This window comes from Zonotrichia albicollis, chromosome 15 (assembly GCF_047830755.1).
Source record: "Zonotrichia albicollis isolate bZonAlb1 chromosome 15, bZonAlb1.hap1, whole genome shotgun sequence".
In the NCBI taxonomy this organism is placed as follows: domain Eukaryota; kingdom Metazoa; phylum Chordata; class Aves; order Passeriformes; family Passerellidae; genus Zonotrichia; species Zonotrichia albicollis.
The window spans coordinates 11,848,143-11,875,144 of NC_133833.1; the positions used below are offsets into that span (position 1 = coordinate 11,848,143).

The 27,002-nt window shown below is 38.7% G+C and overlaps 1 long non-coding RNA gene across 1 annotated transcript in view; it reads right to left on the minus strand.

The window, feature by feature from the left end:
• LOC102071637 (uncharacterized) overlaps positions 1–22,082 on the minus strand; it is a 39,132-nt gene extending 17,050 nt beyond the window's left edge. Inside the window, exon 1 of the long non-coding RNA XR_012582774.1 lies at positions 21,965–22,082. This is a non-coding gene — a long non-coding RNA (uncharacterized LOC102071637). The remainder of the gene's footprint in view (positions 1–21,964) is intronic.
• Positions 22,083–27,002: the final 4,920 nt, after the last annotated feature.

Here is a 27,002-nt window from a genome sequence, read left to right on the forward strand (position 1 = left end):
TTGTCACCACAGGGCCTCATCTCTGTACTTTGGGCCTCGCCCAGATCACGCTGAGATGACCTGTAAAGATTTGCAGAGATTCCATCAGCCACGAGAGGTTTGAGAGGTGCCACAGCCAGTGCCTGGTTGGCAGGGCTCGCACGGCTCTGCTGCGCTCCCACTAGAACTGGAGCTGCCCAGTGCTGGCACCTGGGGAGGCACCACAGCAGGCAAGGCTTGAGCTATCAAACCACCAGCAAATTCCCCAGCCAGATAAAACTGAGCGCAAACCACCCCGAGTTTCCTTAGGCTGCTCTGCGAGCGACGTCTCCGTGGTGCTTAAGCAGCGCGTTGATGAACGAGCGCGCACCTCGAGCTGCAGGGATGCCTGAGCCACGCGGCTCTTGGAGACTGCAGCCCAGTTGCTATGGCTACAACCAGCTCCCAAAGGATGGCTGCATTTAGCTGGCACATCCCAGACACTCAGAATACTAATGAAATGGAAGAGTCCATCTATCTGCACTGCGATTCAAAGGTGTTTTGCAAATCTAAAATATTTGCACTTAGTCAACTGCAAATACAATTATCTTATTTTTCAAATATATATATATAAACCCAAAACAACCTTATTGTCTTTACAGAAACCTCTTCTCTTTCTTTGCCCCATAACTAGATTTAATTTTTATGCAAAATTTGAAATAATGGAATTCAAATATTGTGGCTTAATAAGTATCCATTTTCCTAAAACTATAATTAAGCCAACAAGGGTAATAAGGATTTCACATTAGCTACATTCTAATTTCCTGTGGAGTCAGAAAATACAAAACTGGATTCAAACTGACTTTTCCTCTTTTGGCCAAAACATCACTGGCCTTTACAATACAGTTTACAGAATCGAATGTTGCTGAAATTGTGACAGCCACTTAATCATTGTCTAACAAAAAAGGGTCTTCCCCTGTGATTTAATTCTGATCTTAGGCCATAAAGGGAGACATTGCCAGTGCAAACATTGCCTCCACAGATGTAATGCAGGACTAATTGAATGCTGCTCCATTTCCATGAGATGGCACATTAAACAATTCTCATAATAGGCACCCTTCCTGCTACAGGAGCCCTTAAGTTCACAGAATATCCATAGACAGGTGAGATTCATGAACACTGGGATGATTAAATCATCTTACCAGTAAATCCAAAAACTCTGCATGACTGACATTAAATTATGGAAGTGGTCAAGTACCCATTTCCAAGTCAGATTTTTTTTTTATGCATATTCCCAGACGTTTCTTGGTTTTCACACATGTAGAAATCATTGCAGCATTTCCCACAGTTCATATATCAGGACTGCAGTGGAAAACATAATCTGAAAACATAGTTTTAACCATATAAAGTTTTAAACACCTCCTGTTCACATATATAACCCATCACTGGAAGGAAAGCTTCCATCACTTTCCATTCACTTAACATTGGATCAGATTTTAAAATACTGATATAAACACATGCATAACTTCTCAGTCATACATGAAAAAAAAGGTCTTCCCATCAAAACAGAGAGATTGTAGACAGAAACATGAATCCTAGGCATAAGGGAGACTTCAGAAAGCTTGTGCAACATCTGAGTAACCTCCATTCAGATTTAAAGTCTGTATTGATTAATATGTACCAATAAAAGCCATTCACTGTGTAAAGAGGGCTATCTGGAAAAGGCAGGAGTTATGCTTTGAAGTATTTTCTACTCTCTTTTCCTGAAGAGTTGAGTGAATTGATTATACTGAATTGTTGAGGCAAGCAGAAAAATACAGAGCAAGAGAAAACTGTGACCTGTAAATAATCTATTACATAGGCAGCTTCTGAAGAAAGAGGCTTTACAGTTTGATATTTGTCAAAATCCACTGTGCAAAGATTATTAAAGTGCATAATCCTAAAATCTCTTAGTGACTAGCAAAGCAGAGTGTTCATGATTATTAATATCACCCCCAAATCCTTTAAACATTGTGTGGAGGGTACATTTAATACCATAAATAATACTTCAACTTGGCCAAAGATATCAATGAAGGTGTACAGCAAGAGAAGCACTGCTCAGTGGACTCTGTCTTGAGCTATGAGAAGGTGTGGTAAGGTGGAGGGATGGACATGCAAAAGGTGAAGAAAACTCCCTGTAAATATTCAGGATCTTCTGAATGTGCCTGTGTTGAAGAATTTTTCACAGCCTGACTTCACAGAGCTCAGCCAAGGGAATTTGGCTTTTCTTACCAAGGTGCACATATAGTGAAACTAATGGAAGCCTTCCTCTAAATTCAGTGAAGAACAGAGAGCTGTTTTAAGGCTGTAATTTTTTTAACACCTGCCCATTTTAACAAAATATTTGTATTCCTTTTTTATTGTATCCTGATGACTGCCACGTAACAATAATCTAACTTCCAGTCACACAAACAACCTCTGGTGCACTGACAGCTGCTATGGCATTTTCCCAATAGCACTGCAGATGCCTCTACATTTTAACTGCTCTTGAGGAGCTTGGTGACAAATTTTAGGGGCAAAAGTGATAAGTAAAACTCATATTCCTACCAAGAAGTGTGGTCCTCCTGCAAGACTCTGTTATCTCTCCTCAAAGGCAGGCAGTGATACCAATCTGCCTCAAGTCAAATTAAGAGAATAAAACGTTCAAGTAGGTATTTTGAGTTAATTCAGACGGATATAGAGAAAAATGTCCTTTCCAACTTGTTTTATTCCATTATCCTTTTGTACAGACAGGCATAACTAAAGTTCTCCTCTCAGCCCAAAAGTGCCAGCCCACACCTGAGGACAGTATCATTCCAAACAGCTTATCAGGAACCAGAACCACAAGGCCTCATCTCTGGGGAATTTACTCCAAGGAATGGTGAGTGCAACAAGGAGAAGCTTCTGGAATACTAGGTGGAGTGGGGGCGTGATTGACTTGGCCCAGGGAGGAGAAAAAGCATACATGTAAGGGGAAAAGGGGAGGAGGAATTATATAACCTAAAAGATTGACAATAGAACTGGCAGGGCTGTGGCGGGAAAACTGAGGAGGGCAGAACCATTTTACACAAAATGGGGGGGAACAGATACATAAAATGGGAGAGGAATTAAATGAACTTAACAAACACACTATAACAGGTGAGCAATAAGAAATAATTCCACAACAATTCCTGCAGTTGACTCCTTCACAGATTGTGCATAGACCTGTAAGCACATAACATTCCCTGTTCTGCAGCTCTCATATACTTGTGTCATCATCTGGTTAATAAAGGTCTCAGAAGTGCCTCTGTGTGAATAAAGGTGCAAATGAGACCATATGCCAGTGGCAATAGTATGGATTTTATTTCATACCACCTATGAGAGTGAGAAAGAGAGAGAGAGAGAAAGAAAGAAAAATAGAAAATGGGTGGGGGGGACAAAAAGAGAGTGACAGAGACAGAATAAAGAAAATATCATCACTCCTTGGATCCCAATGATACTCCATTGATCCCCTCCAGGATCTATTTGATTCTATCCTACAGTGTTACCTAGGCAGCTTAACTTACAGCACAAAGCTCCAGTCAGCTATGTTCAGAGAGGCTTCTTTGGTTGTAGCTTCTTTATACAGTTTTGCTATAATGGGCAGAACTCTTTTATATTAATGTTTGAGGCACGGACTATTTCGGTCTCTGACAACTTCTCTACAATAATCTAGGAGTGAAAAGTTTCCATACCAGCAATTTATGTTAAATTTGTATGGAATAAAAATTATTCTCCTTTATCGACACTGAAATAAAGTTTGCAGCTCAAATAAAGATGTCACACAGAAATCTGGTGGTTTTTAACACATGATAAGCACTTGCAAGTTTTACATAAATCATGCCAGATTTTTACCTTCTACGCTATATCAGTGTCATTAAGAGTAATTTGCAGTTGGTGATTTACAGAGCAGAAATATTCATAGTGGCTGCGTGGTACTGAACAGTTTCTACTGTGCAATTTCCCTATAAATAATAATTTTTCATGTCTCATGTAAGCATGACGATGCAGTAAGGCATAGTGGCATACTTCTAACATTGTCTATTCTCAAAAGTAAATCAATATTCTTGGGATGATGTTCCCTACAGCCAGATAGATTGTACATTTGTTAGAAGTATATTTACAGCAGCTTTTCAAGGAATGGGGAAACTGATCTTAGACAGAGGCCCAAAGAGGAGACCTGAAACTTGGCATGCAAGAAATAGCAAGGAACATCATGGAGCATGAAACAGCATGAAACATCATCTGTTTCACAATACAGGCTGGTCAGTGTGTTCTTTAGTAAAACTGGAGCTTAGCTTTAGTGCAAAACAAGAGGCAAAATAAAATAGTACAGGAGACCCTTATAATTCTCCATTCCTTTTTTCCTTTTCTTAGAGCAAATTCATCTAAGTCTACTTATGTCTATTTACATATTAATGGCTATGAGGTTTTCCTCAGGATGTGACTCTGACCCAACTCACTTAAAGTACCTACTATTTTTCTCTGTTCTTAGGACCTGAGAGCAGGGAGGGAAAAGTTTATTCGGTATTTTTATAAGCTTCTGCACACACTATAATTAAAATGAGAAAGGAAAATAAATTAATACTTAGCATTATTCCTAAGTAACACATGTATTTGACTTAATTAAACAGAGAAAAATTATCCTTTCAGCTAACAACCAAAAGAACATTCTGTATGAAGGATTTTCTTGAACAACTCATCAAGATTTAATTGATAGACTGTGGCTTACTTGCTGTAATTGTCTGTTTCAAGAATTACATATGTGACTCCTGAGAGTGGTTTATTGGAGGTTATCCAAAACTAGCATCTGTCCACAGTACTGGAAATATTGGACTGCCCTATTTGTGCCAGATATTTCACCATATTTCACACAGAAGAGGGAAAACCCCATTCATATTGCCAAGAAGTTCTCCATGGTATTGTTCTCAGCAAAGGAATAAAGAATTCTGTTGTTTGAGTGTTCCAAAACTCACACTCTGTCCAAAACCACCCAAACCATTGTTCCTGTTGCTCAATTTCAAAATAATCATAAAAAATGGAAAGAATACAGAGGCTCAGCTGATACCAACTGGGGTAGCTGATTTATATGTAAAATTCTGAAAGAAAATAAAAGAGAGCTGGAAAAAGGGGGGTTTGATATGTTTTCCTGCAACCAGAGTTTAATTGCGCTGATCTTGAGCAAAGTAAATTACTTGCTAGAAAGATAATTCCCAATCATAATTTTAACTGTAATTACATTTGCTTGAGGGTTGACTACGTTGCAGAAATGAAGGGAAGTGTTTCCAGAACATGCATATAAACCTTTAAGCTAAGTAGCCTCGTGCCAGATCCAAGGTACCAGGGCAGTCAGAAGTTTGCCAGGGTGTGGACACATCAAGGGACACTGAAGATGGTGGCTTGAGGTTTTCTATTCCCTTGTGGTTTGCTCTATGCCCAGAGATGGTTGCTCTGCTTGGGGGTGGGTCAGGAGGAGCCTTGGGGCTCTGGCGGGGGCTTTTTCAAACCCACCTCCCTCCATGGGGCCAGGCAGGCTGGGCTCTCTGTTGCTTAGCTAGCTTGGGTATTTCTTAGCTCAGGCAAGAAGTTTTTCTCCCTTTCCCTGGCCCTCGAGACCATGGCAAGAATCCTTTGAGGCCTTTATTTCCTGAGCTGTCTGGTTTGGTTTGGTCCAAGGCCAGAGAGGATATCCACAGGGGAAGAGGGGAAGCCCTGGGGAGCTGAGTGGCTCCTCCATCCCAGCCCCAGACCTCGGAACTTCCAACCCAGCCAAAGAAAGGACCCTAAATCCACCAGCTTCACCGGCTGTGGAGACAAACATCAGAGATTCACCATGTTCCCATCTGGTTTTTTTCCCCAGCTGATAGGCAAACCTTTGTTTTTTAATTCCCTGAGACAAAAGCCCTTGCCATTTTTCCCATGCCACGTGGGCACTTTGTCAATAAGCAGTTGGGTTTTTTTCACTGTCATATCCACTAGTATTAATTTTCTCATTTGCAGAAAGGGATTTTTGGAACCTCTTTTGTTAGAGGAAACACTCGTTCCAGAATATTCCTCTCCTGAACTTCTCTCTAAACTGAGACAGATGGCATTAGCACAAGAAATGGTTAATTTCACCAGGTTCAGTCTTTAGAAATGCCTGATCTTCTACCTGGAGTCCTTAGATACTCTGCTACTCCTTTAAAAAATGAAATGGTTCTGACCTTGAATATTTTATTAAAAACCAAACCAACAAACACTTGAATCACACTCTGGTTGGCAATCACTTCCTTCCCTGTGCCACCCAGCTGTGCACTTTATTGTTGAAATTATAACCTGAAGCTCTGTTAAATATACAGCAGTGTACAAATGCCTGCTAAGTAGTGGGATGTAATATTCTGGGGAATTAAGGTAACTACCAATAATATGTTAAATAAATAGTGTTCAATCATTGTTGTCCCTTGTGTTCCTAAGTTATAGGGCAGATACAGTGCAGCACAGCACAGGGAATTCTCAGCTAATGAAAATTCACAAAGGCCTTAGGTGAAGTTTGTGGAAACATGACTGAATTTGCACTGCTGCCCCAGCTGAAGGTGATATAGGTAAGAGCATGCTAAAACATTGCTGAAAAACTAATTTAAATATAAAGGGACTTTTTCACAGATCTCACGTTTTTAACACCTTTATAATTGTTCTTGCCCATCAGCTGCCTCTTCTTTCCTACTCCAGTTGCTGTGCCTCCCCATATCCGAGAGGAACATAGGCCAAACTCATTAATATTCATCAGTTCACATTTTCCCCATTCTTCACAAGTTCAAAGGGTACTGGAACAACCAACAATACCCAGAGGCTAATATCTCTATTTATCTTCATGTTTCATTGGAAGATAGACACCAAATGAATAATACTTTGTCCTCAGTCACAAACCTTCATAAACTGTGGTAATTAAAACCTTCAAATTTCCTTGAAATGTAGAAGATGCTCACACTTGGTTGTAAAAGAGTCAAAGTGGCCACCTCTGTGGGAGGCTTCAGAAGCCTTTAATTCCTCCTTTGCAGCACCTCCAGGGTTCTTATGAGCCACACACCTCATCCAAGGCATATGACACTTCCAGGTGTGACTATGACAGGTGTGACACTTGCACAGTAATTCACTTTAAAGATGCTGCAGCTCTGGAGGTCCTGACTTTGTAGTTTATTTCTTTAAAATGCAATTCACTAACCTCATCCACAGCTAAGAAAACAGACAACCATGATGCTTTTCTTCCCCCTAGATTTACAAGTAAAGTGACTGAGAAGTCCAACAAAGTTGCTGCAAGCAAAATTAAGAACATTATCTAGGTCACTAACATGACAGGGCCAACTCTTATATATTCAGCTCTCGATGCCTTTCAGCTCACCAGAGGACTAATAAAAGGGAATTTTGCTAGGAGCTGTAAGCTCATCAATTGTAGATGTCACAAAGAAACCCGGGCATATTAGTCACCAGTCACAGGATGAGCCACCAATGGGATAAAATTGTGAGAAAAGTAAATGAGCAGTTAGAGACAATCGAAACAGGCATTTCCAGGAGAGACTGAAAAACATTAATCTTTGTCATTATTATGTTATTCATACTTTTAAAAGTTAAGTGAGACTGAAACATGCAAAAGGAAAAAAAGCTGCTGGCAGAAGAATGAGGAGACTATTACAGGAGAAGAAAGAACAGCTCATCAGAGGGTATGACTGTTCTCTATAAGTGCACTTCAGGATAAAGATTAGGTATTTAAAAGAATAATTTAAGCTAAAGGTTAAAGTAGGTAGATGAAGAAATGCATATAAACTGAATTCTCTCAGACTGGAAACCAGAAGGTTTCTACCCTTCAGAACAATAACATTCATGAATAGTTTTCCAAGTACAGCAGCTAAGACAAAAATCCTAACTAAAGTAAAGTTTGATTTGAAGTTTATGGAACAGCAATACCAGCATGATTTGTTGATCCGTGAAGCTTTTTCCAACCCTTGTTTCTTAATATGCTTCTTCCAGAAGCACAGATACAGAGCTAGGAGGCTTAATATCTACCATGCATCTGTTACATCACAAACACAGCATCTCCCAGCCCCCAGAGAATACAGCCACCTCTTTCATGCAGAAATAACACTGCCAATATAAATCAAACATTGCTGCAGCTGCTGGGTTCAGACCTCTACCACCTAATCAAACTAAGAAAAAAATAAAGAAAAAAGATTCAGCTTTCCCTAACATATTCAGATTACAGGTAATATTTTGTTTAATATATATTTTATTGATCTCAGCAAGCCTAAAGCAGCCTTTTTAGACTAGGCTAGATTTTAGATACTATTTCCAGAAGGTTATAGATATAATTATTTTCTGAAGTCTGAGTAAGATGGTGTTTCTGTAGACTCAAAAAAGGGCTGAGCCTGTGTTAGCAAACTAGTATTTCCAGCAGTTAGTCCTATTTTTATCCTCAGATATAGTTAAAAGAGCAGTTAAACCTTGATTCAGCTCTTGGTATTAAGACAATCCCTCTGCCTTTGTCAATTTTGTATTCAGCTGAATGGCCAGAGATGGCCCTTTATACCAGTTTCATGGCATGCTTTGCACTAATGGTCACCCAGAACAGAAAACTTCGGGTAGAACCTAATCCTGAGTCACCTTATTTATAAATTCTTGATTTGCACAAGGCTTTATTTACCATCTTGCACATGGGGAATACAGGCTACTACATGAGCCCCAATAAAACCAAAACCAAGATAGTTAACATCTCTAAAGCACATTCGCACTGTGCAGCAAGCAAAAAGCCCTGAGGGATTTTTCTAATAAGCTGTGAAATCTGATAGATCGTCTTGCTTAACCAATAGAAAACATCTTGAAAAACTGAAAAGCCAGATAAGGGAGATTGTTATCTTTATCCCTGCCACAGTCCTCTTTATTTTTCTCTAACCACAGACCCATTCTTCTCCTACACTGCTCTTCCAACTCAGCCAGCAGATAGTCTAAATTCCAGCTTGGTAAAGAATTGCTCTCAAGCTTTTCTAAGCTCATGTTCAATCTCACCTAATTGCAAGGCTAGCAACAAGGAGAAAAAATTCAACCAGCTCCTAGTGCAATGAAAGAGAAATTCCAGTCTCCTATCACCTCTGAATTCCCCTACCTTCCTCTAATTATGTCTTTTAATCCCTTCTATATAAAGTACTAGTAATTTGCTTTATTGCAAATATCTCCTCCTTCTAGGCAGAAGATTAGAAGAGTCTGTACACGTTTAGCACATGTAACTGTGCTGGGGTAAATTCTTCTCAGGATGCAGAGGCTTTGTGATCAGTAATTCAAATGGGCAATCAGTGTCCCATGTCAGGAGCCTTCAGCTCAGAAGTTTCCTGACCCTGTAACAGTTTAAAGAGTAAGTTTGAAAGGTTAAATAGCACAGTTCTATTCTGTCCTCACCCTGAATGTTCTTTTACTGTATGCTAAAATACTGCAACTTAAAAACCAGTCCAAAACCCCCACAGAAATACAAAACCCCAGGGCAAGTGCTGGCAAACTCCAGTCCACAGGCACATCAAGCATCTGCACAAGATTATTATACACAAAGAGACAGGTCAATACTTAGTTCACACAGGCAGAAGCACAGGCTTGCATTAAAAGGCTAGTGCCCTTCTGTTCTACCAGCCAAGGAGTGAGCACAACCACTGTCGGACATTTCTGTAAATAAAACTGCAGAATATTGTATCCCACTTTCCAGGTAAATAGCTAAAATTTGTCTACAAGTTTCTACACAAGCCCCTACTCTTGTACTGGTTCATAGGTTTTCTACTCAGGTGAATCAGCCTGTGAAAATCTGAAACTCAGACAAAACCAAGGTTTATCTGTCAATCCTGTCTGCTTTACTTACACAAGAGAGCTCCAAACAGAACTACCAGGGTGGAGACTGTGAGCTAATCACATCCCCAGGGAATTGCAATTCTTGAAGGCACTTCACACTTCCTGAGCTTCAACTTCAACAGCTGTAATTAGTTTGCAATAATTAGACCTTGGCAGTGCTTATTTCTTAAATGTTTGCCATATCTAAACATGCCAAAACCAGAAGTCATTTAGCACTCGAGTTATAGGATTAATATCTGTCCCAATATTGTTTACCTCTTCTGCAGTAAAAGCATTGGGTTTTGATTTTATAATAACTCAGACTGTTCGAACCCCAAAGGACTGGATTTAGAAGCTTCATGTGAAATAGAAGAAGCCTTTTTTTCTCTTGGGCCCCTTGAAACATGATGGCAAGCTGAAGGTTTTGGGGTATTTTTTCTTCTTTTTAACCTCCAGACTAAAGCAGTTTTAATTGCTGCATGCAGTAAAAGCTATCTACATGATGAAAAGTGTGCTCCCCAATACTCCTCCTTCCCTCAGAACCCTTCCCTGCAGCTAGCTCTCATTAGCACACCACCACCATCAAAAAGCAAAAGCTCAACAAAGCAGAGATCTATTTAAAGAGATATTCATAGACTGGTTAACTGAACACCTACAAGAGAGTATCCTTTGATTATTTGTGTTATTAGCTGGTGCCTTCTGTCTGAACTAAACATTCCACTCAGATCTTCTTTGTAGCAGAGGTAAAACATTTTTTCTCTCTGCAAATGTTTGCCTTCTTGATGTTTTCTTTAGAAAGCAAACACTGCATTAAAACCAATGGATTATCATTATTTAATTCCTTTTGAAAGAGATGTCCATGCATAGTCAGAAGCAGTGCTGAAAGATTTCTCTATTCATGGACAAAAACCGTCTTCCTTCTATTTGACATAATTTTATTGTGTCCAACAACACTGTCCTTTCTTAACTTAAATTCTTGCTTGGTTACAGAGTGCCTTCTTCTACCTATATGAATTTTAAATTATTGGTCTGTATTAAGACATCATGACAGCCTGGCAGACAAGTGAGGTAAGGTAGATGCAGATGAACAATTTGCAAACTGGCATAAAGAATAGAACTTCAAAACAGCCCAGAGCATGACTAATAGCTCTCAAAATCAGCCAGGTTTTTAGCTGCTGGATTAAAGACCCAAAATTCTCATTCTCACACCTCCAGTTAGAAATCAGAACCTTGGGATACCACAAGACAGACAGGATGAAGAACCTCAGAACTCAACCACACCATATTTTCTGTTCTCAAATACAACTATTTTTTCCAGCTTTGTAAAATTTATTTCATACCTGCCATAGAGATAAAAATGCCCTATATATTAATTTTAATTATTAATGTTTTATTCATCATCTAACCAAAGCCTATTGTGCTCACTGCACAAGTCTTGCTCGGTTTATTAACTCCATATACTACTCTAAAAGTTACCATATATAATATAAGAAATATTTCCAAACACTCAACCTCCTGCTTTTCTCTGTGAACTGCATTCCATAAGTACAAAATATCCAATATCAAGTAAAAACTGATAGTTAGGTTTCCATTACAAAATAAAATTCTTTGCCTGAGACCTCAGTTTTCTCATTTTCAGGAGAGCCTAAAAAAATAATTGCGCATATATATTGCAAACAAAGTACGACCTAAAATGTAACAGAAGTAACTTGTCAGGTTATTCAGGAAAAACAGGGGAGAAAACAAAAAGAAACAAAAGAGCATAAACACTGATCAACTTTTCCTAAGTAGTTTGAATTCTGAGCCCCTCAAGAACCTCAGAGTTTCTGGGCCCCTGGAAGAACAGCTCTTGTTGCAGTTACTAAGCAAGGAAGATTTTAATGGACTTTTGATGAAATCTTAATGAAGATTCAACATGAGAACAATACAGAAAGACATCTTTTCTTAGTATATTTTGTGCTCTAGTAGCTTTGGCCAAGCAGGAGCAGTCTTTGAATTAAATATGCACATTGATGCATGGTTTCTTATTTTGTTTTGCTTTTAAGAAACTAAACAAAGACTAGAAAAGAAGAAATAATCACTGGGTCACACTTCTGAAAGCAGAAAATAATGAAATGAGCTATAAATTGATTTTAACTGAAATTCAACACGGTTACAGATGGAAATTCCTCTACAAGAATAGCTCAGTATTTTATCAGTCAACAGTCTCTCACCTTGATGCACAAACTATAATTTTTTCAACAGCATTGTTGAACAACGTGAAATTGAAAGAGATGACAGACTCTCGGTGGGTAAATATGAAAATTTTCTACCTCACTTAATGTTTTTCATTGCCTCCGATGAGAAACATTTAAATCGAGCAAATTCATGTCCAATATAACAAAACCCTTTGTTTTTATTAATGCCATGTGTTAAGACAAGCACAACCAGTCACAGATCAGCACTCCTCAAGCCTTTCAAGGTTCCATTTGACCCCCCTGCTCCCTGCAATGATGGCAGCTCTGCCTGAGCAGGGACAGGAGTTCAACCACTGCAGTTCCTTCACTTGGATCAGCACAGCCCTCAGCCCCTGTGCTTTGTGGAACAAGTGCCATGTCTCAGTTGTTTTGTGTGTGAAAGGCAATTTTATAAACTTCCTTTGTGCCACCTGGACCCTGGAGGATTTTTTATCTGTTTGAGGCAAGGAAACAGCCTTCAGCTGGGTGAGGCCACTTCCAAAGGGCAGGGCAGCGTGCACACTACTGGGAGCCTGACTGCTTCTTGCTTAGAATTTGTTCTTCCATAAAATACTTGTGATTTTGCACTGCAAGCTGATAAGCAAACTAGCTGGGTGAGGCAAAGCTTGTGTTACTGCAAGTGCTGAAGCTCAGGCTCTCCCTCCATGGAAATGCAGGGAGAACCCCATGGGAGTGCCCGTCTCCCTGCAGGTGCCTTGTGCAGAGCTGTGCCTGCAGCTCCAGCTGCTGTAGGGCACTGCAGGATAAATGAACACATGTGGGGAATAATAATAATGTTGTGTTTTGTAACCCATGGGTTGGAAACAAGCACTGCTACAAACCAGAGATCTTTTGGACAGATGTTGCTGTGCGCTGTTACACGAGAAAAAATGGTTTAAGACTTGAGGTGATGAGTGCTGAATCCTGATCAAATTTCAGAAGGAATTCAAAAGTAATAATTTTAAATAGAACTTAAAAAAGATACTGGCACTAATGCCTTAACTTTTACAGAAAGGGAAAGAGGGGAACACAGGTAGTGTCACTGTGTACAAGGAAAGAAAGTTGAGACTGCTTTATGTCTTGTTTCTGTAATGAAAACTCTAAGACCAGAATAGTTCTCTATTTCATTGTGCCATGTACAGACAATTTTTCTGACACAAAAAGGATGTGAAAAGCTGCTGAATGGGAACAACTTGACCCAGACTTTGCCAAGGAACACTGCACCATACAAAAGAGAAAAAAGCAAGGGTTTGGCAAAGACATTTAAATGATCCCAATGGTTTGAACAGTCACTCTTAACTCCCATGGAGTATTCCAAAAACACGTTCCACTTGGCAGTGCTCTTCATCTCTCAGTCATCACTGAATTTGATGAAAATATTTCAATCACTTGTGGTGATTGGTGCTATTGTATTCTGTGTAGCTAGATATAACCTAATTACATGAATATTTATTATCTTAAGTGTGACCTTTATGTTGCCTATTTCAGGAAGAGTCATTTTGAATAGCTGCTGGCACTTTCCAGGTACTTCATTATATACAGAATGTTCTTATATCTACAACTAGCCAGAGACCAAAGCTACATGACAGCTAAAAATTTCTTTCTTTTTTTTTTTTTTTTTTACTGAGCATGTAAACAGAGTAATTTCTTCAGGTTATTTATATGCAGTAGAAAGAAACAGCTAAAAATTCAAGAACCTCAGAAGGCTACTGTATATCTCCCCAGAAAAGAAATGGGGAAGACAAAGCCTAATTATTACAATTGTGATTTTTAGGTATAAATTCTGTATAGCATAACTAATAGACAACCATTTGGCTTTGAAATTTAGGAAACAAAGTCAGTCTCAAATGCTTATTCTTCATACATTCCTAACAAATGAAGTACAATTTTAGAAGTAGTCCAAAATTACTTATTTAAAAACTTTTAAACTCTAGCTAAAATAATGGTAAGATATTTACCCCCAAAATAATATCATTTCTGCCTATCAAAGTTATAATTCTAGTGCATCATAAAAATGTAAAAAACAACAGAGAAAAACATATCATTTCCTTGGCTACTGAGAATGAATAGTAATGTAAATAGTAAAATATTAAAATATGAGTAGATCCTTTCTTTGATTATGTGTATTTCATAAAGAGCTGCAGAGAGTGTGAGACACAGGGTTTAGGATTTATGTACAGGGGGGTTTAGATCAGACCAGCTGGCATTGGGCAGACACTGATTCCAAAAGCATTTCTTTTGAATGGAAAAGCAAAATAAAGAAACAAACAAGCAATCCAACCAGCAGTAATGAACACCAATGTACCACTGGAGACATACAACAGGGCTTCAGGCTTACTCATGTGAGCAAGAAATTTTCACATGAAACAACATATCCCTTCTATCTGGAACTGAAAACAGGATTGAAAAGGACAAAATCACTTCAACATTTCCATAAGATAAGCCTAACCACATCAGTTATATCACAAAACAGAGAGTAGTGGAAAGGAGAAAGGTGAGGTGAATGGAAGGCTTGCTTTGGCTTTGTGATGCACATAAAATCATTAAATTCCTATGTCAAGGTCTTTGTATATACATACCACAGTCAGAAAGAGAACAGTGATAAGCAAAGGTGAATTCTCTGCTTTCAGAAAGCACCAGTTTTGGGAGAGTAAGGCCTGCAAAGCCCAAAGCATCTGTAACCGAGACATCTCTGCACCACAGTGCATAGAAAGACAGAGTCATCTCTTCCTAAAGCTGCATCCACAGCTGATGACATATGTTTCCTGTCTAAATATGCTGAAAGATAAAGCAAAGAAAGGATCACATAATTTAGTCATTTCAAATTTACAAATGGTCTATGCCAGCTAATTATTGCAGTTGGAGCCCTGGACACAGGAGAAAAGATGGATCATATTCACAGCACAAATGAAGGCACTAACTCAATTTTTTCCTCCAGCAGAATCACTGGATACAATTACTGAAGTACATAGTGGGATGCATTAATAGGTTGTTATCTGATGATAATACATTGCATACTCTCCCACAGGTACAGAAGAGAACAAATTGGGCATATCTGAAAACCTGTGAAGTCCATTTCAGTGTAGGCTCAATGAAAATACAAAGAAAGGGGTAAGAGGAGCAGCAGCCTCTCTAGTCAGCCTCCTTACACAGCTATGGCCTGTCCCAAGAAGCAAAACAACTCCCTGAGCATCAGATTCTGCAGGAAAAGAGCTTTCTGAGGAGCCCTAATGCAGGGTTTTTTCTGTTTCAGGCTGAGCTGACCCACAGCCATGTGGAGCAGACACACATTTAATGTCCTGATGGTCCCTACAGGAGCAGGGGATGCAGGAGGCTCTGTGTGACAAGGATGAGGCCTGCTGTGCTGCCAAGCTCACAGTTTCATGGAAAAGCAGCTGAACAGCCCATCTCTCTCCAAGCACCTATTTTCCACTGCTCTGATGCCATCCTAGTCAGACTGTGGCAAATTCTGGGAAGGCAATTGATCCTGGCTCTCTAATGGGGCTAGGTGACAGATTAAAGCAGAAATTCCTGCATGTCCTCCCTTCCCTTCCCTGAGCGCACACAAACTCAGCATTGCATGGCATGATTCACACAGGTCAAAATAGGAAGTGGGAGCTTATTAGAGGCTTCCCATCTTTCCATTGCACCTTGCAGACCTTTCCATAGTCTTCTCAACTTTTTCCTCTCTCAGCCTTTTTATAAAGGCATGCAGCAATGGGATACAGCTTCTTCCAGATGATGAGTAGACACATTGAGGACTAAGGATTTTGTCAGTCACAAGCCACATCGCAGTATGAATCCTGAATAATGTTCTTTTGGCACAGATTGAAAGGATCCTAATAACAACCCCCTGAGAAGTTGCTATCTTTACATTTTCCTTTGTCACGACACAGACATGATGTAAATTTCTACTCCCTTTTGGTATTCTCTGTCTGCTGGGCACATTCAGACTGTCTGGGCAGTGACCCTTCAGCAAAGTGACTCACAGCTTAAAAGGTAGAATGCAATTTCATTATTTTTGGTGCTGTGAGTAAAAATGTGCAGAATTCAGCAAAAGGTATTCAGATGCACACTGCAAGTCAACAAAAGCTTTGTCCTCTGTCCAACCAACTGAGCTTTAACATCTTGGGTGTTTTAGACCTCTTGCCACAACTAATTTCCTGAGCCTTTGTCTTATTTCCTTGTCCAGTTGAGAGTGATTTGTTTCCATGCTCTTCCTTGTAGTGGTACAAGACAGATTTAAACTGACTAGCACCCAATCCCCTCTATTCGCAGTGTCTTTATATTCTTCAGTTCTTTTCACTCCCCATCACACTTATTTCCTTTATTTGTTATTCCTCTTTACATGGGCAGTAGTGTTTATTTTGCCTGCTTATATAACTGTTTTCCTCAGCAATGCAAACAGCACCAAGACTGTGATATTCTTCAGCAGACAGACATTTTGCCAGTCGGTATCTATAAAAACACTTTCAGTCTCTTCTTGATTTTCTGCCTCTCACTGATGATGGAATTGTTACTCTCTTTCCTCTGGTGACTGCAGTAGCTCCTTACTGTGATTTTTTGACATGATAACTAATATGCTGATAAGACACAGGGTACCATTAGCACCTTGTGTAACTATTCCTATTAGCTCTAATTCCTGATTGGCTTGAGATGGTAGGTCTCTATGGTAAAAATTTATCCAAGATTATAGCTCCAAAATCCAGAGGAAATGCAATGCTCCTATGTCAAATTCTTTCCAGTAACAGTGAGGCACTGGTGTGGTATTAGTGTGGTATTAACATGTGGAAACTGGCCTGAGTTGTCACACAGCCTCAAGTGCAGCAAGAACAGCCAGACCAGCAGTTTGACACTAATTCCCTGCGTGCATTACCCAGCACACACACAGATTAGATTCCTTTGCAGCATCTGAGGAGCAGTTCATGCCATTATCATCCACCTGATTACACTTCACTGACTGAGGAGAGAAACTGCAGTGGCATTGGAAAGACCCAAACCAAGATACCAAGTTTGCCATTCAGCCCAACACTTGTGGGTTCAAAGGTAATGTATATTGTAAATCCCTTAAGAGGAGGTACCACAGAAAGGCTTCATAGAATGTAATTTTGTAATCCTTTTTTATGCTCCCAGTCTCATTTAAAACCTTACTTCTGTAAAGCCAGGTAAGATTCTCCCATCTTAAAGTTCACCTTAGGCCTGTCTTTCCTGTGTTCCTGTATTTGTAATTGACTCTGCAGAAAATGGGGTATTTTTGCTCTGGCACTGCAAGGGCTTCTCTGGGACCATGGATTGCAAATTCTGTGCTGGAGCAGAGTAAATATTCCCTGGAGAGCATCTGCTTGAGCTCAGTGGCTAACAAAACACGTGGGATCCCTATGTGACAGAGCAGGTGAAACAATGGCTGCTAAAAAGCAAAAATAAGAATTCAGTATTTTGAAAACTGTCAGGTTGACAGTCCTGGCACTTGAGCTACTCCAGCCATAGAATGAACAGCACATCCAGTTTCCTCCCCTCTCACTAGCACGTGCAGTTGTGAGCATTTCAAAGGCAGCACAAGCATTTCAGCCTCCTCACAGCCTCAGAGGTTTGGCCCTCTGCCCACACCATTCTCAAGACAGTCGCTATGTATCTTTGGACAGAAATGAAATGACTAATTACAAATTGCTTATCTTAGCAAGACTGCAAAATCCTTATTGTAGATTGAAGTCTTTCCATTTGCTACAGTTGCCAGCAGGGCTCTGCATTTGAGTTTTAGTTAACAATAAGGTTATTCAGTAAAAAAATACCAAACTTCTCTTTCCATTTGATCTCAGACCTTTCTTCTGTGTGACTCCAGGCAGTAGTCTGTGTGTCACCCCAGAGTTACAAAACTCTTCTTCTTTTTGGCCTTGACATCTTGAGAAATGATAGGAGAAAAACTACAGGAACAGCATCAAGCAAACCCTCTCAGAGAGAAAAAAGAATTTGTAATGAAAAAAGAAAGAAGAGCCATGCAGAGAGCAAAGCTGACAAATCTCTTGTACAAACATATAAATAAATTAAATAGTACTAATGGATGAGTGACAGAAAGACAATAGTTTATCAGCCTCAGTTGCATTAAGAAGTACCAATTTCACACTCTGACACCTTACATTACTGAAAAGATATAGACTTGTGCATTAATCAGAAAAAAAGTTAAACATAAATGTTTACCCCCATTCCCATCTGCAATTTGTTATTTAGAAAAATATAATGAGAACAGTAGACACAGGCATTAAAATAGAGATAGAATGACATCTACTGGCTGTTATGAACTGGCTGGAAATGCTAAAAATATTTTGGATTTTTCTCCCTTTCCTAAAATATTTAAACTAAGACTCTTATTACTAGTCATAGAGTTTAGCTATTGAACAGGGAATGGAGAAGAGCTCAGTAAACTTCCCAAATAAAAGTCTTCTCTGGTCAAATTTTAACCACCTACATAGACAGCTTTAATATTAATGCTAGTGAGTAGAGAGATGCTCTGCTCCAGAACTACCAGAAACTGGGAAAAACCCCAGAAAAATTGCAATGTTGCAGAGGATGAAGGTCTCCATTGCACATTTCACAAAACTGATAAAGAGAACTAAGTTTCTTATCAAAAAATTACTTAAGCAGCTGAATTTATAGCACAGTATCACTCTATAAAACGATAATCATTACCTTTTTTCCTGAATTTATTTAGTGCAATGCAATTATTGTTCATTTTTTTACTTAGAATTCTCAGCACCTCCTTTTTTAGGGATTTTATAAATTTCACATGAACAAGACATTCTATTCTGAGGGTTTTTAAACCATCCTAGAGCAATCATCAGTAGATATAAAAATCTCAGAATGTCTTGAGATTTTGCTAGAGGTCACAGAAACATCTCAGTCCTAAGAGCACTGTTCTTTGTGCTGTCCGTGTCTCAGGGATGTGTGAGTGAGGCCCTTTTCCCTGTTCACAGCTCACTCTGTGGGTGATGCTGCCAGTGCAAACAAATCGATCTTGCTCACTTTCTAGCTACCACAAGATATATTTTCTCCTCCGGCAGTTTCTCCACACTAGTTAATTAAACTCCTCTCTACTCTGTATTTGGTGGCCTCCTCACCAAGAAATATCTATCTAGCCCTCACACCTCTAAAAAGGATCAGAAATTAGTCTGATATAGACACGAGCATTTGGTGATTCCTTCCTAATATATTCGGCTGGGAAAAAAGAAAAATGCTAAGGAGATCACAGTGTTATCCCAACTGATGTTTATATAGCATATATTTATACAACATACTGCAGAGAGGCAAAAGTAAGCCTCAATTCTGGCCTTGAGCCATGGCCAAAATAGACAAATATGAACAATGAGATAGCAAAAAGGTGGGGGGGAAAGCTGAGGGTGAACTAAACCGAGAGCTGATATTTGCAAGAGCAGACTGGGGATTTGAGAGTATCTTTCACAAAGCTCCAATGGCTCCTCCGTTGCAGGGGTGAATTCAGACTCTGCAGGAATAGCACAGCTGCACTGAGCAGTGCTCCCTCTTGCCCAGGCTTGGGCTCAGAGCAGGGGATGCTGAGCTGGGGTGTGCAGGACACTCAGGGAAGGAACATCCCCTGATGTCCCCTCCTGCAGCAGCTTCACTTTGGTGCATGGATCGGGCACACAGAGCCCTGAACCTGGAGGGAAGCTCTAGGGCTGCATGAGTTACCACTGCCAGAGCAGGACATACAGAATAATTTCCAATCATTCATGTGACTTTTAATTTCACATGCCAGTGTGTTTTGAAGTTCACAAAATGTTTCCAGGAATTCCTTTAGGGATAATGAGGATACATTTATGCTACTACCTTTTGTCCAATCCTATTATCTTAAAAAAATACATAACAAAACACTAAACTGGAATTGATACATCATTCTTGAGAACTTTTTACTCCATAAGCTATCATACCAAATTTACTGAAGGGAAACATTCAGAATTCATACTGACATCACATCCAAATTTGAAGGAAAAAAACCCAAAGATATTACCTTGGATTGTTCCAATGCATCCATAGAAAGAAACATGGTATCATAGTATTTCATGCTCATACATTTTAACCACAAAATACTCCAATATGAGTTATTCATTAAAGCTACCACTGCAGATTCCAACAGTTAGCCCACTTGGGAAGCTCTAGTTCAAACAACAAGAGAGCAGCAGGTTGCTTTAACTCAACTTGTTCATCAAACAATTCCCACAGGAAACAGCATGAAATATCTGTCATTTCACCCAGCTCAGAATGTTACAAAAGTCACCTAATCTTTTCCTTAGAAAACCCACAAAATAGTCCTATGAACCCTCTCTTGGAGAGCCTCTTTCTCTCCATCAAGTTCAAAAGGAATCTAGCTAAGACAGAGATATCTGTATTGCAGAACTCTGAAGCTGGAGGAGATTCAATCTCAGCCTGTAGATAAGAAGCAATATTCTCCTTGCTCTCAAGCTCCCAGCAGTCTGCAGGACTGAATTTTGCTCTGTTACTTCACTGCTCAGAGGGGCTGGAGGGCTTCAAGTGCAGCCTCCTGTGTTCTGTGCTGAGCTGTGCTTTCTCCAGACTCTGGGAATTTCAGCTTCCAGGTGCAACTGAGGCTTCAGGTCTGCAACGCTGAAATGTGTCATGTGTGGGGCAACCTCCAGTCCCAGCAAAAGGAGCAGTCATTCAGTTTGTATCACAACTATTTGCTTTTGGAGAGTAGACCTTACTGAAATTCTATATTAGAGTTTTTCCCACTTTTAAATGTTTATTTTCTATTTCTACATATACATATTTCATGGCCCTGATTTGGTATCTGCATTTACAGACAACTCTCCAAATTCTGTATTAAACTGAAAAGGAAAAAATTTTCTCCTGTGATCTTGTTTGAGATCTTCATAAAATTCTTATTGCATAGCTGTCTTTTTTTCCAACATCTTCATTCACAAGCCCATGTAAAAACATAGAGGTTTTATTATGTAAATAAAGCCTACAAGAAGAAAATGAGGAGGGTTGAAGCTATGTCTGACTTCACACATCACAATGATTGATTTTTGCTGTCATTAAACAGCTATTTCTAATGTGTATTTTGCAATGGAGATAGAAAATAGAATGGTAAAAATGCAATAGGCTTATAGCAAACTAATGTGACATAATATGGTGTTTCTTTCATTTTTAATGAATTGATGTAATTATAACTTACTAATTTCTAGTTCCAAATAGATATTTCTGATGCTGTTATGGAAACACAGTAATAATAAAGACCAGATTTATCCAAAAGTTACCTTATGCTTTATATTTCATAAAATCACCTCTTCCAGTAGCCTGCCTACCATTTTCTCACAAAATTGCATTCTATATTCTGAAAACCACTTGATGTTTTAGAATAACTCCCATGTGATCATTCACTGACTGTTACAATAAAATTGTCATGAAAAGTTTCATCTGGTTAAAGGTCAGAATATTTTAATGGTTTGGCTATTTAATGGGCTTCAGGCAGGCATAATTATTTTATATAGAACTGCATAAAAATCTAAAAAAAAGCTTGTTATTTCAGTGAATCCATGCTGCCTTCTCTAAGAGTGCACTGATGAATGTTCAAGTCCTTTTCAGCCCTAAATAAACCAGAGATTTTCCTCTCAGCTTAAGTCATAAACACAAACAAAATCCCTGTGTTAGAGCTGGGCCATTGCTTGGCTACATTTACAAGTGTGAACTGCTCTAGTGCAACAAAGACCAAACTCTGGTTATACCATTTCTGTGAATGGTTACATGACCATCTCTGTCAATCACCAATGAGTGAGACCACCCTTCTCCTGTGGACTGTCTGTGGCCTTTGTCCTACCATGCTTTTATTCTTTAGCACTGGATAAATATAAAAAAATAATAAAAAAATTAAAATCAGTTCTTACCTTGACTGGCCAAGACATTCTGAGTGGGTTTCCAGAGGTCATTTCAATCCATAGCACAATGGCTGCAGCCAGCACCATGACATTAGTTCTCAGCTTGGCTTTTAGAAATATCTGCAACATAAAGCACAATAAAATAACGTAATTTCCTATGATTCAGGTATCAAAATATATGAGTAACATGTTTATAATGCTTTTTTCATTAAAATTGTACATTTCAAACATAATTTTCCACTTGATTTATATCTGCTTGTTCTTTTCCAGTTTAGGGATGACTTTCAAAGGTCTTTTCCAACCCAAATTATTGAAAAATTGTATGACAACTGCCTTGAATGATTTGCTAAGACAAATTGCTTTATAGAAATGACATCCTAAAGTAAAAGATTAAATTCAATTATATTAGAAAGTTCAGGACATTATGAAGGAAAAATACAGGCTTTCTCAGTGGACTCTTCATCAGTAATTTTTCATTACATGATTTTCAATAAGGAAACAACATGAAGTCAATTCCTAATACATGTACTTTGTTGTACTCAGACGAAGACAATCAGATTTTTATGGTTTTAAGAGCCAAGGTCAGACTAACAGTGTTATATTAACACTTGCAGTTTAGAGCACCGTAGGGCTTCCTGCAGTTTTTAAGAAATAAATGAAAAATCATGCCAGTTTAGCTAACTTTGATTTCCAGCGTGTAAAAAGCATGCAGGTCTCAGAATGAACTGAAGCCATGACACCACAAGATTGGGGGATATTTTTGAGAATCTTTTCTGCTGAACACAGCAAAGCTTTCTGCAGACTCCCTCAGTGTCTCCACAAATGTGAATTCTTTACCACTACATTCATTTACCAGCCCTTCTAAAACCCTCATTACTCCTTTTAGAAGCTCATTGGAGCTCTCTACACTTCAGCAGCCCTTTTTAAGACCTATTCCACAATTAGTATGCATCTCTGATCTCATCACATACTCCAGAGAAGCAAAGTTTCTCAAGCACAGTGAATACTTGACATTGGCTCTCTCACAGGTGAAAAAACAAACCTGTGAGATTATTTTTGCTTAGAGCAAACTTTGCAACTTACATATTTCTGCACTTAGGTTTATCAGTTTTAACAAATGCATTATATCTTTCTCTTTCTACTTTAAATTAAGAAATGCTTTGATCATTACAATTTTAGACTGAAAAAGAAAATGCTTGCAGAATAAATCATTGTTCCATAACAATGGCTAACCAACCCTGCAGCAGCCAAAGGGAGATTCATCAGTACTGTTCATAAACATTGATACAGACAGAATGAAATTATTATCATTGTGGTCTTTATTGATTATTATATCACACAATGTGACTTCAAGTGTGACACAAAATACCCTGAAAAGTATTTCACCTCCAAGTGTTTATGTCAATAGCTAGGAGAAAAATTCTTTTTCTTGACCTTTCACCACAGGCAAATCTTCCACATATTACATATTGATTTTGTGTATTTCAGAACATCTTGAAAGATGAAAGCTTAAATGAGTTGTGATCAAAGGTTGCTTTCTTTTGATAAAAAAGGATTAGCTAAAAAAACTTCTATTAAAAAAATAAAATCATCTAAAAAAAGGGGCCATCCTACAATAGCATACACAATTCATAAACACAATACAAAATGTGCATGAAACATGGGAAAAGTTACCAGACATATCCCAGATGTAGAACTGTCCATTTTACTGTTTCTGCTTCATTAATGTAGTAATAAAATGAGAGGGGAAACATTTTTACAGCATGCAAAGGGCACCTTTGCACAAAGGGCACACTCCTGCATGCTGGATATCCAGGTTTTGTCTTACTGCATCAGTGGGTCAAACCTGCCCAAAAGCACATTTAATTTTAGTAACATCACCTCATTTTATGTAATGGGAGTGAAGTTTAATTTGTTCTTCTTCTCCAGGAGCCTTTTGTAGCTATTGAACTACTCCTTTGTCTGGGTTGTACATGCAAACTGATAATCTATTTGGCATCACAAGAAATGTAGGTTTATACTCTTGAAAGCAAAACAAGGAAAGGCAACATACACACATTTTACACATTTAAAAGAATAAAAATCAGGCAAGTAATTTCTGATAGGACCTCCAGAAAACTGAATATAATTTCATTATGTGTCCTAGTTTCCTCCAGCCAGGACAATCCTTCCATCCCTCAGCTTCCAGGTCTTTAACGAACCCATAATGATGAAACTTTCATCTCCTCTCCTGCAGAAAACTTTTAATTTTTTCTGCTTAATTTATCATCCACCATGAGTCTTGTAAAAAGATGGTACTTGAAAACCTATAGATAAAACATTGGTCTCAGTTTCTGTGGTCCAGACTTCATTACATCTGAAATTTCCTTCCTCTGAAGATCCCAGATTAGGTAACTTCCAAAACCACAAATTATGCTTTAGAATTTTAAAAGTTTTTGTCAAGAAGTTAGTATTGTGCTCTTTAGATATTGTGGGAGTGTACTGAAAACACCTCCTCTGCTCAGACATTCCCATTGCTCAAAGAGAAGTTTCCATCACCAGCATCTCTGGTGATCTCCCACCAGCTGTTCTGGTTACTGGGTTTGTGCCATCTCTAATATAACAGATTATCTATTTTTATTTTTTTCATAAAAACTGGCCATGTGGATGAAGCAAGAAATTTGGCTTGTCCTATGAACTAAGTTTTGCCTGAGCTCCAGCCAAGAGAAAAATCAAAAGGGAAACAGTGAATCAACTAAGCCTTTCTTGAGCAATATTTTGCGCAAGTGCCATCAAAATTTTCATTTTCACCTACCACAAGTGGAAATTCCAGAACAAGTCAAGATGAACTGCTATGAGAAGGAAGGGCATTTAAAAATTCTAAATTTTTAGAGTCTGGGACACTTCTGTCCTCCTTGGCCAGTAAACTTGCAAATGTAATTTTCAGTGAGGATGCCAAGAAAACACCTGCCAGACCTCTCCTCTCTTTGAGGACCATAAAAATGCAGTGCTTGGTAACTCCATTGCTGAAAGTGATTTCATCCCAGCTCCTGCTGCAGAGTGCTCAGTGCTGAGCTGTTGCCATTGGAAGCACAGTCTAGACAAAGATAAAATTAGAAGCAAGCACTGTCTTTTTTGGAAAGCACAAAACAGCATCTAATCTCATCTCATCAGACTTGTTCTGTCTTGTCTACATTATCTAGTGACACTATAAAATGGTGGACAGGACCTTCTTTGCTTGAATTGAGGAGCAATCTAGTAAGTGCAGTCCCAAAAAGAGATATGATGAAACACTTACCAGAAGAAAAAGAAAAATCTGACAAGCACAGTATTCATCACTATTCTGCAAAATCTTATCATTTTCCCTAGCAGTGTAGTATACACGTCAGATTTAGCAACAATAATTATTAACTGAGCTGACTCCAGGGGAAAATAAAAAAAACATGCAATGCTCCTGTACTTCAGAGACAAGCGGTAACCCATGTATTTCACAGCTACATTTCAGTTTGACATGTATTTTATTCACTTTCTGCACGGCTTTGACCCCAACATTTTTCAGGATCCAGTTTAAAAATGCAGGATTAAATTAGATTTTTTCCCCTTGATTTTGGATAATGGCGAATTACTCACCACATCCTTAAGTAGGTTGTTCCCATGGCTAAGTTAACTGCAGACAGAGCTATGAATTTGTTTCTGGATTTCATTCCCAGTATGTCTGTTGTCACATTGATTGCCAGAACATTTTATGATCATTTTCTCAACTAGATTGAAAAGCCATCAACTACTAGAATATTATTCCCCTTGTATGTGTTATCCTTAACTAAAATTCATTTTCACTCGGCTATGCAAATAAACTCATTTCATTAAATCTTTCACAAGTCAGTTATTTTTTCATTTGCTTCTCCTGAATCACTCCTAATCACTTTGTGTGCTATTTGTAGGGACGCAAAAATATGAGCAGCATTGCCCTGTAAGGACAGAGGCTGTAAGGACACAGCCTTCACCAGGTAACTGTGGGCATTCACACCCAGCACTCACATCTGTCAGCTGTGTTTGTCCAACCCCACCTTTGCATGATTAAGATAAACTTGACAGCACACAGGTACAATGTCAGTGACTGACAAAGCTTTGTAATCATGGCCAATGCTCAGAGCACAGGAAAAAAAAAAATCACCCAGTTCACTTCCAAACCTTCCTGGTGTAAGTCTATTGATTTCAGATGAGTTCATCCTTATTTATACCACAGAAATAGCAGAAACAACACATATACCAAATGTTTGTCCCAGAATACACCATATTTATCCATTAGGAAAGTTGTGGGAGACTCTAATTTCCAGCTGTACAATCCCACCACCATGCCCATGCTTCCAAGCATTGGTGATATGCATTTTTAGCCTCCATTTGTCACCAAAGTAAACATGCATTCATTTAAAAATAACATTGAGATTAAGCTATCTTAAACTGCATTTCTTTCTCATCCACTAGATTCTGATGATATTTTCCAGTTGTATGGAAAGAGTTTGTTGGTCAGACAGGATTTCTCTGAACTCTGAAGATCTCAGATTAGATAACTTTCAAAACTCCAAGCTGCGTTTTACACAACGTGCATGCTTTTACATATTAGCCATTATATTTGGATTAAACATGCAAAAAGTTGAAGATCTGCAGTGTTTTCCAAGCAAGTTCCATGCAGCTTGAATATGCTCAGCTGGAGAGATGCAGACAGATTGTATTACCAAAACAAATAGTGTTGTTTAAGGCACAGAAATACAGCAGTAAGAGAAATTTCAACTGTTTCAGGTCTATGCTGCTCAAGAACACTGTTCTAATTTAAACTTGATGAGACTCAAAAAGTGGCCCAAAAGAAGAAATGGTAACAGTATAGTTAAAGATACAAGGACTTGAATAGTTCAAAGCAACACCCAATTATAAGGTAATTATTTCCATTACAGTGAAGCTATTTCAGAGATGATGTAAAAAATTGGAAAGTGCCTGTGATTTAGCTTTGTTTTTTTTCATTTTCCTAAGAAAGCAAACAGTATATATCACACTCCCTGTTTGCCTATCT